The 10,000-nt window shown below is 35.7% G+C and overlaps 12 non-coding genes across 12 annotated transcripts; all 12 read right to left on the bottom strand.

Moving 5' to 3' along the window:
* Window positions 1-267: 267 nt before the first annotated feature.
* Window positions 268-349, bottom strand: TRNAS-AGA (transfer RNA serine (anticodon AGA)). The gene has a single exon. It is a non-coding gene; the product is annotated as a tRNA-Ser (tRNA).
* A 1,553-nt stretch (window positions 350-1,902) lies between these two features.
* On the bottom strand, window positions 1,903-1,992 carry TRNAY-GUA (transfer RNA tyrosine (anticodon GUA)). The gene is given in 2 exon segments: window positions 1,903-1,938; window positions 1,956-1,992. It is a non-coding gene; the product is annotated as a tRNA-Tyr (tRNA).
* Window positions 1,993-2,893: 901 nt separating this feature from the next.
* TRNAS-AGA (transfer RNA serine (anticodon AGA)) lies at window positions 2,894-2,975 on the bottom strand. Its single transcript has one exon. It is a non-coding gene; the product is annotated as a tRNA-Ser (tRNA).
* A 239-nt stretch (window positions 2,976-3,214) lies between these two features.
* Window positions 3,215-3,304, bottom strand: TRNAY-GUA (transfer RNA tyrosine (anticodon GUA)). Its single transcript is given in 2 exon segments — window positions 3,215-3,250; window positions 3,268-3,304. It is a non-coding gene; the product is annotated as a tRNA-Tyr (tRNA).
* A 902-nt stretch (window positions 3,305-4,206) lies between these two features.
* TRNAS-AGA (transfer RNA serine (anticodon AGA)) lies at window positions 4,207-4,288 on the bottom strand. The gene has a single exon. It is a non-coding gene; the product is annotated as a tRNA-Ser (tRNA).
* A 240-nt stretch (window positions 4,289-4,528) lies between these two features.
* On the bottom strand, window positions 4,529-4,618 carry TRNAY-GUA (transfer RNA tyrosine (anticodon GUA)). The gene is given in 2 exon segments: window positions 4,529-4,564; window positions 4,582-4,618. It is a non-coding gene; the product is annotated as a tRNA-Tyr (tRNA).
* A 902-nt stretch (window positions 4,619-5,520) lies between these two features.
* TRNAS-AGA (transfer RNA serine (anticodon AGA)) lies at window positions 5,521-5,602 on the bottom strand. The gene has a single exon. It is a non-coding gene; the product is annotated as a tRNA-Ser (tRNA).
* Window positions 5,603-5,842: 240 nt separating this feature from the next.
* On the bottom strand, window positions 5,843-5,932 carry TRNAY-GUA (transfer RNA tyrosine (anticodon GUA)). Its single transcript is given in 2 exon segments — window positions 5,843-5,878; window positions 5,896-5,932. It is a non-coding gene; the product is annotated as a tRNA-Tyr (tRNA).
* Window positions 5,933-6,834: 902 nt separating this feature from the next.
* On the bottom strand, window positions 6,835-6,916 carry TRNAS-AGA (transfer RNA serine (anticodon AGA)). Its single transcript has one exon. It is a non-coding gene; the product is annotated as a tRNA-Ser (tRNA).
* A 240-nt stretch (window positions 6,917-7,156) lies between these two features.
* Window positions 7,157-7,246, bottom strand: TRNAY-GUA (transfer RNA tyrosine (anticodon GUA)). Its single transcript is given in 2 exon segments — window positions 7,157-7,192; window positions 7,210-7,246. It is a non-coding gene; the product is annotated as a tRNA-Tyr (tRNA).
* A 901-nt stretch (window positions 7,247-8,147) lies between these two features.
* Window positions 8,148-8,229, bottom strand: TRNAS-AGA (transfer RNA serine (anticodon AGA)). The gene has a single exon. It is a non-coding gene; the product is annotated as a tRNA-Ser (tRNA).
* Window positions 8,230-9,461: 1,232 nt separating this feature from the next.
* Window positions 9,462-9,543, bottom strand: TRNAS-AGA (transfer RNA serine (anticodon AGA)). Its single transcript has one exon. It is a non-coding gene; the product is annotated as a tRNA-Ser (tRNA).
* Window positions 9,544-10,000: the final 457 nt, after the last annotated feature.

The raw sequence follows: 10,000 nt of genomic DNA, 5'->3' as shown, positions 1-10,000 counted from the left end.
TTCAAATGCATTTGATATTTTGCTAAATGTACAAAACTTTCTTACAAATTTGACATTCAAAATGCATTTGTAATTAATAAATGCTACTTAGTATGGCTGCTGAGATTCCTGGGCTCAGTCTCAAGTAGAGGAGGAGAATGACGGATAGAGAAAGAGAGAACAGGCAGGCATCCTAAAGATTTTGATGTGCCAGTTCCTGACTCACCCTGAGCAACACTGGTTTCAAGCTTTTAGTAAATTTTCTGAAAAATAAAAAAACCATGTGGTCGTAGTCGGCAGGATTTGAACCTGCACGGGGAGATCCCAAAGGATTTCTAGTCCATCGCCTTAACCACTCGGCCACGACTACCTCTCGTTCAATGTGATGTTTTCACAAAAGTTTCTCTATGGGTTGAGCTACTTCATTTCAGGCTGTGAGGATGACTGAAGTAATATTGTATCAGAGATGATTTCCATGGGAAGTTAATCCTGACGACAGTGACCTGCATTAATGATTTTTAAAATATAACTTGGAGAATGCTTTATACTTGGTATAGTTTTGGGTTTGTAAAATGTCAGTACTCACATCTAAGTTTATCAAAAGCATCATTCTTCGAGCTGGAATTGAACCAGTGACCTAAGGATTTCTGTACCAATCTCCTCTACTGTCCTCCGCTCTACCAGCTGAGCTATCGAAGGATTCCATTATCATACAGCTGTGATATTACGTGCTATTGAAATGATTGAGTGTTAATTTTAAACATTATCAACTTTCCAAGCAAAATGAAAAATGTTTTGACTACACAAAAGAGATTCAACTACTTATTCCTGTGTTGCTTTATCACACAAATTGTCATGTTTAATCATTTAGAAAATATCACTAATAGTTTGACTTATATTTGTGCAATTACTATCAACTGGCTACAGAGCTAGTTTGGAAAGCACTTTCAATAGATTTTTTTAGTGTAGCCAAACTTACATCAAGATTAGAGATGCTTGAGCCTATCAAACCTTCTACACTCTTTTAAATTGTGCTTGTTTTGTAAACTAATCAAGTGTTCCAGGAATTTTGGAGATATTCCATTGTTTGTTCTGATTTGACAATTCATTTTGGACAATGAGCGGCCCTTTTGAGCTAGTGAAGATAATTGTGCTACATGAGAGTATGCACAGACAATTATTTTTCTATTTTTGCATTAAAGCACAATTTTTAATAAAGGAGAGGTTAATGATATAATAATTAGCACTGAAAGTCATCTGACACGATTTGAAAGTAAAATGTTGTGCATTGAAAGTAACCAAAGCTCTTTTAACTTTGAGTGGACATCATTTTCTTTCAAATGAATTTGATATTTTGCTAAATGTACAAAACTTTCTTACAAATTTGACATTCAAAATGCATTTGTAATTAATAAATGCTACTTAGTATGGCTGCTGAGATTCCTGGGCTCAGTCTCAAGTAGAGGAGGAGAATGACGGATAGAGAAAGAGAGAACAGGCAGGCATCCTAAAGATTTTGATGTGCCAGTTCCTGACTCACCCTGAGCAACACTGGTTTCAAGCTTTTAGTAAATTTTCTGAAAAATGAAACAACCATGTGGTCGTAGTTGGCAGGATTTGAACCTGCGCGGGAATACCCCAAAGAATTTCTAGTCCATCGGCTTAACCACTCGGCCACGACTACCTCTCATGCAATGTGATGTTTTCACAAAAGTTTCTCTATGGGTTGAGCTACTTCATTTCAGGCTGTGAGGATGACTGAAGTAATATTGTATCAGAGATGATTTCCACGGGAAGTTAATCCTGACCACAGTGACCTGCGTTAATGATTTTTAAAATATAACTTGGAGAATGCTTTATACTTGGTATAGTTTTGGGTTTGTAAAATGTCAGTACTCACATCTAAGTTTATCAAAAGTGTCATCCTTCGAGCTGGAATTGAACCAGCAACCTAAGGATTTCTGTACCAATCACCTCTACAGTCCTCCGCTCTACCAGCTGAGCTATCGAAGGATTCCATGATCAAACAGCTGTGATATTACGTGCTATTAAAATGATTGAGTGTTAATTTTAAACATTATCAACTTTCCAAGCAAAATGAAAAATGATTTGACTGCACAAAAGAGATTCAACTACTTATTCCTGTGTTGCTTTATCACACAAATTGTCATGTTTAATCATTTGGAAAATATCACTAATAGTTTGACTTATATTTGTGCAATTACTATCAACTGGCTACAGAGCTAGTTTGGAAAGCACTTTCAATAGATTTTTTAGTGTAGCCAAACTTACATCAAGATTAAAGAAGCTTGACCTATCAAACCTTCTACACTCTTTTAAATGTTGCTTGTTTTGTAAACTAATCAAGTGTTCCAGGAATTTTGGAGATATTCCATTGTTTGTTCTGATTTGACAATTCATTTTGGACAATGAGCGGCCCTTTTGAGCTAGTGAAGATAATTGTGCTACATGAGAGTATGCACAGACAATTATTTTTCTTTTTTTGCATTAAAGCACAATTTTTAATAAAGGAGAGGTTAATGATATAATAATTAGCACTGAAAGTCATCTGACACGATTTGAAAGTAAAATGTTGTGCATTGAAAGAAACCAAAGCTCTTTTTACTTTGAGTGGACATCATTTTCTTTCAAATGAATTTGATATTTTGCTAAATGTACAAAACTTTCTTACAAATTTGACATTCAAAATGCATTTGTAATTAACAAATGCTACTTAGTATGGCTGCTGAGATTCCTGGGCTCAGTCTCAAGTAGAGGAGGAGAATGACGGATAGAGAAAGAGAGAACAGGCAGGCATCCTAAAGATTTTGATGTGCCAGTTCCTGACTCACCCTGAGCAACACTGGTTTCAAGCTTTTAGTAAATTTTCTGAAAAATGAAACAACCATGTGGTCGTAGTTGGCAGGATTTGAACCTGCGCGGGAATACCCCAATGGATTTCTAGTCCATCGGCTTAACCACTCGGCCACGACTACCTCTCATGCAATGTGATGTTTTCACAAAAGTTTCTCTATGGGTTGAGCTACTTCATTTCAGGCTGTGAGGATGACTGAAGTAATATTGTATCAGAGATGATTTCCACGGGAAGTTAATCCTGACCACAGTGACCTGCGTTAATGATTTTTAAAATATAACTTGGAGAATGCTTTATACTTGGTACAGTTTTGGGTTTGTAAAATGTCAGTACTGACATCTAAGTTTATCAAAAGCATCATCCTTCGAGCCGGAATTGAACCAGCGACCTAAGGATTTCTGTACCAATTACCTTTACAGTCCTCTGCTCTACCAGCTGAGCTATCGAAGGATTCCATGATTGTACATCTGTGATATTACGTGCTATTAAAATGATTGAGTGTTAATTTTAAACATTATCAACTTTCCAAGCAAAATGAAAAATGATTTGACTACACAAAAGAGATTCAACTACATATTCCTGTGCTGCTTTATCACACAAATTGTCATGTTTAATCATTTGGAAAATATCACTAATAGTTTGACTTATATTTGTGCAATTACTATCAACTGGCTACAGAGCTAGTTTGGAAAGCACTTTCAATAGATTTTTTAGTGTAGCCAAACTTACATCAAGATTAGAGATGCTTGAGCCTATCAAACCTTCTACACTCTTTTAAATTTTGCTTGTTTTGTAAACTAATCAAGTGTTCCAGGAATGATGGGGATATTCCATTGTTTGTTCTGATTTGACAATTCATTTTGGACAATGAGCGGCCCTTTTGAGCTAGTGAAGATAATTGTGCTACATGAGAGTATGCACAGACAATTATTTTTCTTTTTTTGCATTAAAGCACAATTTTTAATAAAGGAGAAGTTAATGATATAATAATTAGCACTGAAAGTCATCTGACACGATTTGAAAGTAAAATGTTGTGCATTGAAAGTAACCAAAGCTCTTTTTACTTTGAGTGGACATCATTTTCTTTCAAATGAATTTGATATTTTGCTAAATGTACAAAACTTTCTTACAAATTTGACATTCAAAATGCATTTGTAATTAATAAATGCTACTTAGTATGGCTGCTGAGATTCCTGGGCTCAGTCTCAAGTAGAGGAGGAGAATGACGGATAGAGAAAGAGAGAACAGACAGGCATCCTAAAGATTTTGATGTGCCAGTTCCTGACTCACCCTGAGCAACACTGGTTTCAAGCTTTTAGTAAATTTTCTGAAAAATAAAACAACCATTTGGTCGTAGTCAGCAGGATTTGAACCTGCGCGGGGAGACCCCAATGTAATTCTAGTCCATCGCCTTAACCACTCGGCCACGACTACCTCTCATACAATGTGATGTTTTCACAAAAAATTTCTCTATGGGTTGAGCTACTTCATTTCAGGATGTGAGGATGACTGAAGTAATATTGTATCAGAGATGATTTCCATGGGAAGTTAATCCTGACCACAGTGACCTGCGTTAATGATTTTTAAAATATAACTTGGAGAATGCTTTATACTTGGTACAGTTTTGGGTTTGTAAAATGTCAGTACTGACATCTAAGTTTATCAAAAGCATCATCCTTCGAGCCGGAATTGAACCAGCGACCTAAGGATTTCTGTACCAATCACCTCTACAGTCCTCCACTCTACCAGCTGAGCTATCGAAGGATTCCATGATCATACATCTGTGATATTACGTGCTATTAAAATGATTGAGTGTTAATTTTAAACATTATCAACTTTCCAAGCAAAATGAAAAATGATTTGACTACACAAAAGAGATTCAACTACTTATTCCTGTGCTGCTTTATCACACAAATTGTCATGTTTAATCATTTGGAATATATCACTAATAGTTTGACTTATATTTGTGCAATTACTATCAACTGGCTACAGAGCTAGTTTGGAAAGCACTTTCAATAGATTTTTTAGTGTAGCCAAACTTACATCAAGATTAGAGATGCTTGAGCCTATCAAACCTTCTACACTCTTTTAAATTTTGCTTGTTTTGTAAACTAATCAAGTGTTCCAGGAATGATGGGGATATTCCATTGTTTGTTCTGATTTGACAATTCATTTTGGACAATGAGCGGCCCTTTTGAGCTAGTGAAGATAATTGTGCTACATGAGAGTATGCACAGACAATTATTTTTCTTTTTTTGCATTAAAGCACAATTTTTAATAAAGGAGAGGTTAATGATATAATAATTAGCACTGAAAGTCATCTGACACGATTTGAAAGTAAAATGTTGTGCATTGAAAGTAACCAAAGCTCTTTTTACTTTGAGTGGACATCATTTTCTTTCAAATGAATTTGATATTTTGCTAAATGTACAAAACTTTCTTACAAATTTGACATTCAAAATGCATTTGTAATTAATAAATGCTACTTAGAATGGCTGCTGAGATTCCTGGGCTCAGTCTCAAGTAGAGGAGGAGAATGACGGATAGAGAAAGAGAGAACAGACAGGCATCCTAAAGATTTTGATGTGCCAGTTCCTGACTCACCCTGAGCAACACTGGTTTCAAGCTTTTAGTAAATTTTCTGAAAAATAAAACAACCATGTGGTCGTAGTCAGCAGGATTTGAACCTGCGCGGGGAGACCCCAATGTAATTCTAGTCCATCGCCTTAACCACTCGGCCACGACTACCTCTCATACAATGTGATGTTTTCACAAAAATTTTCTCTATGGGTTGAGCTACTTCATTTCAGGATGTGAGGATGACTGAAGTAATATTGTATCAGAGATGATTTCCATGGGAAGTTAATCCTGACCACAGTGACCTGCGTTAATGATTTTTAAAATATAACTTGGAGAATGCTTTATACTTGGTACAGTTTTGGGTTTGTAAAATGTCAGTACTGACATCTAAGTTTATCAAAAGCATCATCCTTCGAGCCGGAATTGAACCAGCGACCTAAGGATTTCTGTACCAATCACCTCTACAGTCCTCCACTCTACCAGCTGAGCTATCAAAGGATTCCATGATCGTACATCTGTGATATTACGTGCTATTAAAATGATTGAGTGTTAATTTTAAACATTATCAACTTTCCAAGCAAAATGAAAAATGATTTGACTACACAAAAGAGATTCAACTACTTATTCCTGTGCTGCTTTATCACACAAATTGTCATGTTTAATCATTTGGAAAATATCACTAATAGTTTGACTTATATTTGTGCAATTACTATCAACTGGCTACAGAGCTAGTTTGGAAAGCACTTTCAATAGATTTTTTAGTGTAGCCAAACTTACATCAAGATTAGAGATGCTTGAGCCTATCAAACCTTCTACACTCTTTTAAATTTTGCTTGTTTTGTAAACTAATCAAGTGTTCCAGGAATGATGGGGATATTCCATTGTTTGTTCTGATTTGACAATTCATTTTGGACAATGAGCGGCCCTTTTGAGCTAGTGAAGATAATTGTGCTACATGAAAATATGCACAGACAATTTTTTTTCTTTTTTTGCATTAAAGCACAATTTTTAATAAAGGAGAGGTTAATGATATAATAATTAGCACTGAAAGTCATCTGACACGATTTGAAAGTAAAATGTTGTGCATTGAAAGTAACCAAAGCTCTTTTTACTTTGAGTGGACATCATTTTCTTTCAAATGAATTTGATATTTTGCTAAATGTACAAAACTTTCTTACAAATTTGACATTCAAAATGCATTTGTAATTAATAAATGCTACTTAGTATGGCTGCTGAGATTCCTGGGCTCAGTCTCAAGTAGAGGAGGAGAATGACGGATAGAGAAAGAGAGAACAGACAGGCATCCTAAAGATTTTGATGTGCCAGTTCCTGACTCACCCTGAGCAACACTGGTTTCAAGCTTTTAGTAAATTTTCTGAAAAATAAAACAACCATGTGGTCGTAGTCGGCAGGATTTGAACCTGCGCGGGGAGACCCCAATGGCTTTCTAGTCCATCGCCTTAACCACTCGGCCACGACTACCTCTCATGCAATGTGATGTTTTCACAAAAATTTTCTCTATGCGTTGAGCTACTTCATTTCAGGATGTGAGGATGACTGAAGTAATATTGTATCAGAGATGATTTCCATGGGAAGTTAATCCTGACCACAGTGACCTGCGTTAATGATTTTTAAAATATAACTTGGAGAATGCTTTATACTTGGTACAGTTTTGGGTTTGAAAAATGTCAGTACTGACATCTAAGTTTATCAAAAGCATCATCCTTCGAGCCGGAATTGAACCAGCGACCTAAGGATTTCTGTACCAATCACCTCTACAGTCCTCTGCTCTACCAGCTGAGCTATCGAAGGATTCCATGATTGTACATCTGTGATATTACGTGCTATTAAAATGACTGAGTGTTAATTTTAAACATTATCAACTTTCCAAGCAAAATGAAAAATGATTTGACTACACAAAAGAGATTCAACTACTTATTCCTGTGTTGCTTTATCACACAAATTGTCATGTTTAATTTTTGGAAAATATCACTAATAGTTTGACTTATATTTGTGCAATTACTATCAACTGGCTACAGAGCTAGTTTGGAAAGCACTTTCAATAGATTTTTTAGTGTAGCCAAACTTACATCAAGATTAGAGATGCTTGAGCCTATCAAACCTTCTACACTCTTTTAAATTTTGCTTGTTTTGTAAACTAATCAAGTGTTCCAGGAATGATGGGGATATTCCATTGTTTGTTCTGATTTGACAATTCATTTTGGACAATGAGCGGCCCTTTTGAGCTAGTGAAGATAATTGTGCTACATGAGAGTATGCACAGACAATTATTTTTCTTTTTTTGCATTAAAGCACAATTTTTAATAAAGGAGAGGTTAATGATATAATAATTAGCACTGAAAGTCATCTGACACGATTTGAAAGTAAAATGTTGTGCATTGAAAGCAACCAAAGCTCTTTTTACTTTGAGTGGACATCATTTTCTTTCAAATGAATTTGATATTTTGCTAAATGTACAAAACTTTCTTACAAATTTGACATTCAAAATGCATTTGTAATTAATAAATGCTACTTAGTATGGCTGCTGAGATTCCTGGGCTCAGTCTCAAGTAGAGGAGGAGAATGACGGATAGAGAAAGAGAGAACAGGCAGGCATCCTAAAGATTTTGATGTGCCAGTTCCTGACTCACCCTGAGCAACACTGGTTTCAAGCTTTTAGTAAATTTTCTGAAAAATAAAACAACCATGTGGTCGTAGTCGGCAGGATTTGAACCTGCGCGGGGAGACCCCAATGTAATTCTAGTTCATCGCCTTAACCACTCGGCCACGACTACCTCTCATGCAATGTGATGTTTTCACAAAAATTTTCTCTATGGGTTGAGCTACTTCATTTCAGGATGTGAGGATGACTGAAGTAATATTGTATCAGAGATGATTTCCATGGGAAGTTAATCCTGACCACAGTGACCTGCGTTAATGATTTTTAAAATATAACTTGGAGAATGCTTTATACTTGGTACAGTTTTGGGTTTGTAAAATGTCAGTACTGACATCTAAGTTTATCAAAAGCATCATCCTTCGAGCCAGAATTGAACCAGCGACCTAAGGATTTCTGTACCAATCATCTATACAGTACTCCACTCTACCAGCTGAGCTATCGAAGGATTCCATGATCGTACATCTGTGATATTACGTGCTATTAAAATGATTGAGTGTTAATTTTAAACATTATCAACTTTCCAAGCAAAATGAAAAATGATTTGACTACACAAAAGAGATTCAACTACTTATTCCTGTGCTGCTTTATCACACAAATTGTCATGTTTAATCATTTGGAAAATATCACTAATAGTTTGACTTATATTTGTGCAATTACTATCAACTGGCTATAGAGCTAGTTTGGAAAGCACTTTCAATAGATTTTTTAGTGTAGCCAAACTTACATCAAGATTAGAGATGCTTGAGCCTATCAAACCTTCAACACTCTTTTAAATTTTGCTTGTTTTGTAAACTAATCAAGTGTTCCAGGAATGATGGGGATATTCCATTGTTTGTTCTGATTTGACAATTCATTTTGGACAATGAGCGGCCCTTTTGAGCTAGTGAAGATAATTGTGCTACATGAGAGTATGCACAGACAATTATTTTTCTTTTTTTGCATTAAAGCACAATTTTTAATAAAGGAGAGGTTAATGATATAATAATTAGCACTGAAAGTCATCTGACACGATTTGAAAGTAAAATGTTGTGCATTGAAAGCAACCAAAGCTCTTTTTACTTTGAGTGGACATCATTTTCTTTCAAATGAATTTGATATTTTGCTAAATGTACAAAACTTTCTTACAAATTTGACATTCAAAATGCATTTGTAATTAATAAATGCTACTTAGTATGGCTGCTGAGATTCCTGGGCTCAGTCTCAAGTAGAGGAGGAGAATGACGGATAGAGAAAGAGAGAACAGGCAGGCATCCTAAAGATTTTGATGTGCCAGTTCCTGACTCACCCTGAGCAACACTGGTTTCAAGCTTTTAGTAAATTTTCTGAAAAATAAAACAACCATGTGGTCGTAGTCGGCAGGATTTGAACCTGCGCGGGGAGACCCCAATGTAATTCTAGTTCATCGCCTTAACCACTCGGCCACGACTACCTCTCATGCAATGTGATGTTTTCACAAAAATTTTCTCTATGGGTTGAGCTACTTCATTTCAGGATGTGAGGATGACTGAAGTAATATTGTATCAGAGATGATTTCCATGGGAAGTTAATCCTGACCACAGTGACCTGCGTTAATGATTTTTAAAATATAACTTGGAGAATGCTTTATACTTGGTACAGTTTTGGGTTTGTAAAATGTCAGTACTGACATCTAAGTTTATCAAAAGCATCATCCTTCGAGCCAGAATTGAACCAGCGACCTAAGGATTTCTGTACCAATCATCTATACAGTACTCCACTCTACCAGCTGAGCTATCGAAGGATTCCATGATCGTACATCTGTGATATTACGTGCTATTAAAATGATTGAGTGTTAATTTTAAACATTATCAACTTTCCAAGCAAAATGAAAAATGATTTGACTACACAAAAGAGATTCAACTACTTAT

This window comes from Pseudophryne corroboree, unplaced genomic scaffold (assembly GCF_028390025.1).
Source record: "Pseudophryne corroboree isolate aPseCor3 unplaced genomic scaffold, aPseCor3.hap2 scaffold_2381, whole genome shotgun sequence".
NCBI lineage: Eukaryota > Metazoa > Chordata > Amphibia > Anura > Myobatrachidae > Pseudophryne > Pseudophryne corroboree.
This window is presented reverse-complemented; position numbering and strand designations above follow the sequence as displayed.